We start from the raw sequence: 6614 nt of genomic DNA, 5'->3' as shown, positions 1-6614 counted from the left end.
TGTCAGGGAGGAGAGTGAGTAGAGGATGATAAGAACAATACTACTTAGAAGGTAAAGTTGGCAAGCCTGAGGCAGAGGCATGGAGGACAAGAATCTGGACAGGTAGGTGGTGTCCCTACGTGCGATTAAGAATGCAGGAGGCAGAGGAACACGTTTTGGGAGGAGGAGAAGTGTGACTTGCAGAATGATGATCTTGAAGTGTACTTCACTAAACAAAGGGAAGGTACTACGTTAGCCCAACTTTGAATTGCCTGATGGGCTTGTTGGTCTCTTGTTTGGTAAATGGTAGAGCTTGGACCTAAACCCAGCTTTCTCAATGCCAAGATCAGCAACCATGCCACTGTGCACGCTGCTTTCAAAACCATCAGAGCATGCAAAAGAACATAATTGAAAACAAGCACAGCTGATTGAAAGGAGGCAGCAAACTTCAGGAGACAACAGTGGTGGAAGCCATGCTAGCTAGCCGGACTGGGTCCCCCAAAATAGCAGAACCCTAACAAGTGGGGCTTTGACCCCCATTGTTGGAGACTACAAATGGAAAATAATAATCTTTTTAAGATTATACACATTTTAAGTTATCCCCCAACACCACCTCTGTGGGGAAAGTTATTCTACCATGAGCCCTGAAAGGCCCTGTGCATTCTTGCTGGGTGTGGCAAGAAGACAGGGCCACGCTTCTCCTGGGTCTTTTCTCAGGGTTGTGCCTGCAAAGGGCAACCTTGAGGAATGAGATAATGTGTCCCCCCTGGGACAAAGGGGAGGCTGTTTACTGCTGGCTCTAAAACACTGGACTCCTCAACTGTCCTCTCCTGTAACGCAACTCACTGCACGCGCAGGTGGCCACCCCAGGTCCCCTGTGTTACCCGCAGGGGACTTGCCGGTGGCAAGCGGAGTCCATGCCAATGTGGTAGTAGTCATGCTGTGCCATGAGTGTTAAATTCCTTTCTCTCTGAAACACAAGTCGATGTCTTCTGCCAGCATTCGTGAAATAGTAACAGGCTAATTTATTAGCTTAAGAATAGGATAAAATCAAATCCCAGATCCTGAACATCCCCACCCCTGCCAATTTTTATTTTATATTGGAGTATAGTTGATTTACAATGTTGTGTTAGTTTCAGGTGTACAACAAAGTGATTCAGTTCTACATATATTTTTACTTATTCTTTTTCAGATTCTTTTCCCGTTTAGGTTATTACAGAATATTGAGTAGAGTTCTCTGTGCTATACAGTAGGTCTTGTTGCTTACCTATTTTATATATAGTAGTATGTGTATGTTAATCCCAAACTCCTAATTTATCCCTCCCCCTCCCCTTTCCCATTTGGTAACCAGAAGTTTGTTTTCTATGTCTGTGAATCTGTTTTTGTTTTCTAAATAAGTTCATGTGCATCTTTTCTTTTTTTTGGATCTTAGCTCCCTGACCAGGGATCAGACCCGTGCCCCCTGCATTGGGAGCGTGGAGTCTTTTGGGGGGGCGGGGCATACAGCGTGGCCTGCGGAACTTCCCCGACCAGGGATCGAACCCACACACCCTGTAGTGGAAGCGCGGAGTCTTAACCACTGGACCACCAGGGAAGTCCCTGTATCATTTTTTTTAGATTCCACATATAAGTGATATCATATGATATTTGTCTTTCTCTTTCTGACTTACTTCACTTAGTATGATAATCTCTAGGTCTGTCCATGTTGCTGCAGATGGCATTATTTCATTATTTTTTATGGCTGAATAATAATATTACATTGTGTATATGTACCACATCTTCTTTATCCAAATTACCTTCATTAAGCTAATTGATTATTAAAATAGGATCAAATCAAATCCCAGACCCTGGCAATTGTGAGTCATGGCACTCAGTTTGCCCTCCACAGTTCCTGGGAGCCCCCTTAGCAGCCAAGAGATGGCCTGGCGGGAAAAACAAGGTCAGGGAGCCCACTGGCCTGGGCCCTTTTGTGCTTGAGCAGGGACCCTCCTCCCACCCTCATTGTCTCTTCATGATGTGACAGAATGTCACAGCTTGTGGTACCCTCATTACTAATGTTCACTCTCTGAAGCAGAGAGTGAGGTTAGATTGTTCAGGGTCTTGCTAAAAGCTCAGCATTGAATTTCCACTCATCCATTTCTGTACTTCTCTGTCCAGTTTACTGGTTGTGTCCTCACCCTGACCTTTCACCTTGCCACCTGCCTCGGTCCATAGCCCAGAATCACAGGAGTTGATAGGAGCAGAGAAAGCAGCCATCTGAGAGGAAATGCAGAACGAACTCATGATAAAAATAGCAATCCATTCGTTGCTTTCTCATTATTTTTATAACATTTTTCCATGGTAAGTAATCCTTTGCTTTGGCCTAAGACCCAAAAGTCCTCTCCCACAACCAGAGGAGAAAGAGTAAATCAGAAATAACCCAGCTCATACCAGGCTTGGTTTATCATCACCTGGTAGTTCAGAAAACCTCAGGCCTTGAACTTGAATTAAGCTGATCCCAGATTGACAGCACTCCCCAGAAACAAACAAAAGTCTTTTTCTGAGGATGATTAACACACGTCTATGCTTCAACATATTTCCATAACTAATTTTTCATATACAACCCCACCTCTCAATGATTGCCAGAAACATGAGGAGACAAGGCCCTGAATAAGAACCAACAGAAACAACAGACAACAGATCCACAGGGAATCTAGCTATTGGAATCATCAGACACAGACTGTACAACACAGTGTTCCCCGCAGAAATGTTCAAGCTTGGCTGATGTCATGTTAATGTAGCAGAGACTTTCTCACAGAACCAGTCACTTGTCCTCTCCTCTCCAGCCCTTCCCATCTCCTTCTAAGAGCTCCCTCCCTCATTTTATCTTTTCCAGAATCTTCTCTCTTTCCCGAAAGACATCTTCTCTTCTTTTTTTCAAGGTTCTTAGATTTGCCCATAGTGGTTAAACAGGCAGGCTCTGGAAACAGCCTGCCTGGTATTCACTCCTGGCTCTACAATTTACCCAGGGCAAGTTACTTAACCTTTAAGCCTCAATTTCCACATCTATAATCTGTACCTACCTCATAGGGTTGTTATGTAGGTTAAATTAATTGACACAGGCAGTGTATATAAGAGGTCATGGAGTTAGACAGTGTTCAATAACTGTTAGCTATTAAAACTCCAGATCACTAAGCTTACTGTTAGGGTTATATAGTCAGGGCACACAAGCAACTGCTTCCCTACCTGAAGATTCTATTATGGGTTTCATTTCCCCTTGGGCTTCAGTCATGTCAATTCCCCCATGACCACCAGCCTCAGGGATCCACTTCCTCTCTAAAGCTGTGGCATAAGCTTGGACAGAAATCCACTCACCCCACCCAACATCGTAACACCAGTGTCACATGTAGGGGTTTCAAATGTCTTTCATAATTTATCAAAATACTGAAAGAAAACAAAAGAGAAAGTATATGAAACATGTAAACCCTCTGGCTTACATGGTAGAGGTCTCTATTCCTACCATAACTCAGCCTCCAGCCTGCCTGGCCTTATTCCACTCTGCTCCCCATCTCAGTATTTTTCTCGCAGCTTCTAAAGGGTGTTGGGAGGTGCTCACGGGCTCCTCTCCCTGACCCTTTACTCTCTACTTCTCAGCCCGCCTCCCTCCATCTAGGAGAAGCTGTGTGGCCTACCACACGAGAGCCACCATTAGGCGTCTCGATTCTTCTGGAACTGAGGCTGAAGAATGAGTCTAATTGGTTTCTGGTAGAAATGACTTCACCCTCAGGTGAAGGCCTTGGCTCTTCTGTACAAGGAAGAGACCATCCCCATGATGGGTCAAATGTTATAAGAGCACCGAGCAGGTCTGGGACATGTCTGACCTCAGGTGCCCCCCTGGCCAGTCCCCTGCTTTGCTCTGTGTCCTGGGGCCTGACCGCTCCTGGGTGCATTTCCCAGGCTCCCCTGTCAGCGAATGTCCAGCTGGACTTGGCCATGGGAGGTGCTGGAGGGAGACTGGAGTGGGCGGAAGGGAAAAGCTAGAGTCTATCTGCCCCGCCATTCCCAGGATGCTCGGGCAGCAGGTGCACCTCTTCTTCAGCCAGTTTTCCCGACAGGCCCACCATTCCCAGTTTCTACAGGTGAAATTGGCCTCTGAGTTCCAGTGATCTGGCCTCTTCTCTTTGACTCTCTAGACTTGGCAAGGAAGTGGCTTCCTGCTGTTGCTAATTTCTAGGTTGCCTCACTGTCCTCAGTTTGGCTTTTTGACTTTTTCTGTCACCTACATAACAAATTACATGCATTGAATCCCCCTCTTTCAAGTAGTCATGGTGGTTTCTGCTTTGCTGGTGGGAACCGTACTGATACAGAGATCTTAGTAACATAATCATGGCATTTATATAGGAAGGATCAAACACCTGTGGTACCATGGGCTGTGTGTTGTTAAGTTCTATCTTAAAAGACCTTTGAAAAATCTGCTTCCCTTTCCTGATTTCTTTTTATTGCCCAACCTCTCAAAAGTGTACCCCCTCACCACCACCACATCATCTTAGCCAACTTACAAGATGCCCTGTGCCCTGGGAGGGTGCAGAAGTGAGAAGCATGACAGGAACCAGGTGTTCCTTTCCTTACCCAATGTACTAGTGATGGAAGGGAAGAAGCCAAGCTTCATTTCCTCTCTTCAGTACTTTTCAGCTCACTGTTAAATCTCCTGGCTCCGTACCTGTACTCATCTTCTACCACCCCTTCAGAGTAGCCGACCGGGAACTTCTTATATTGTGCAGATCAGCTGACTCCCACAGCACTGAGTTGCCCAAATTCCCTCTTCCTTCGGTATTTCTCTCCATCCTCCTTCAGCAACTTTTTTTCAGGGAGCTTCACATGTCGTGGTTTCAGCTCTTAAATATATATGAAATCTCAAACTCATACTTCCAGGCTTGCTTGTCTTCTAGTCAGACAGCTGGAGGCAAGAATGAATGAGGACGTGTTTCACGGGCCCTGCCCATCGGTGGCCCAGCTGATGCACTTCTGCCGTATCCTCATATTTACGTAATGTCCATTCAACCAAACTGAAACCCTTGAAGCCTTCTTTGGAACTAATATGATGAGCAATATAGAATTGTTCTTGAGTGGGCGGAGCATGTTAGGGTTAATCCTGCCTTTTCTTTTTATCTCTGCATCAAATTCCTGGCTTTCCAACCCCTCTATCAACCAGCCCCACCTACCTCTCAGCCTCCTATTGCAGCCTCCAAAGTCCAAACCTTCACTCTGGTCAGGCTGGTCTCTTTACTGACCACCTTCACAAGGAAGGATCACCCCAAACCCCTCCCTTGGACTGAGAAATCACAAAGCAGAGTAAGGTGAGAGAATGGAGTCTGGGGTCAGACTGCCTGGGTTCAAACCCCTGTTCTATCTCTTACTGATATTGAACAAATTACCACTCTCTGTGCTCTGGTATCCTCAGCTGTAAAATGGGGGACATAATAATATCTAGATCATAGGGTTGTTGTAAGGAATAAGTGACTAATATGTGTAAAGTACTTAGAACTTTCCCGGCACTTGGGTCACGTGTGATTGGAAAATCAGGCAGCGAGGAACTATGTCACCTATTTCTCTGCCACAGCTTGGCTATGGCACCATGTAGTCATCAAACAGAAAATGACTTTCTAATTTTAACCAATATTTTATATTTTATTCCAATTGCATAGAAGTGCAAATTGCTGCAAGTTTTAGGAAAAAATTGCTCTGCTTGCAGAAGGATTCTGTTTTCCTCCCCCCTCGCCCCCCAAATTCTATCCCATTCTTTAAGAGCCAGCATAAGTCCCGTTTCCATGAAACTCTTTTCTGGTGCTTCAAGCTACACCAGATTCTCATTTCTGGACAGGTTTATATGGTAGGTCCACACCATACATGTTAGTATTGAATTGCTTTTATGGATCAGTATGTTCTGTTGGGGTCTCCAAGGGGGTCCCCTCAATAAATAGCTGTCCAGTTCTCGGACTGAGCTCTGAACAAATGGAGAACTAGACCAAATGGTTGGCTGGCAGAATCCAGTCATCACCTGTACTGTTGACCGAGCTAAGTTGGAGGATGTGCTATAGAGTGAGGGTCAAATGAGCCTGTACCTGCATTAAATAGATGCACCTCTTCCTCATGGGGTTGTCCCCAAGGTCACCCCACTCCAGCTGAGCCACTCCACTTCTCACGGGGAGGACAGGGATATGAGAGGCCCTCGATATGTTTCAGGAAAAGTCCTCCCCTTGCAAACCAAGAAGTGGGGAAAGACCCACCCCTCTAACAAGGTCTTCCCATGTAAATCATAAACTCTTTGTGGGCAGGGCCTGGATCTTAAGCTTCTGCTGCATTCTCTGTAATACTGAGAAGGATGGGCACATAAGAGCTGTGCAATAATAGTAATTCCAGGATCTGTTCTAATCACTTCCCACATATGAACTTAATCAATCCTTAGAACAGCCCTACGAAGCAGCTGGTATTAACACTGCTGTTTTCTTGATGAGAAAACTGAGTCATAGAGCTGAACCCAGTCTGGCCTCAGAGTTCTTGCTTTTAACCACTAGCTGACACTGCCCCGATTGAATTTCAAGGGCAATAGTGCTGGTAGAAGTGGAGATTCTGAGAGTTCAGGAGCTAGATGGGAG

Source organism: Physeter macrocephalus, chromosome 8 (genome assembly GCF_002837175.3).
Source record: "Physeter macrocephalus isolate SW-GA chromosome 8, ASM283717v5, whole genome shotgun sequence".
Taxonomy (NCBI): Eukaryota; Metazoa; Chordata; class Mammalia; order Artiodactyla; family Physeteridae; genus Physeter; species Physeter macrocephalus.
The sequence above is the reverse complement of the archived record's forward strand: the minus strand, read 5'-3'. Positions refer to the sequence as shown.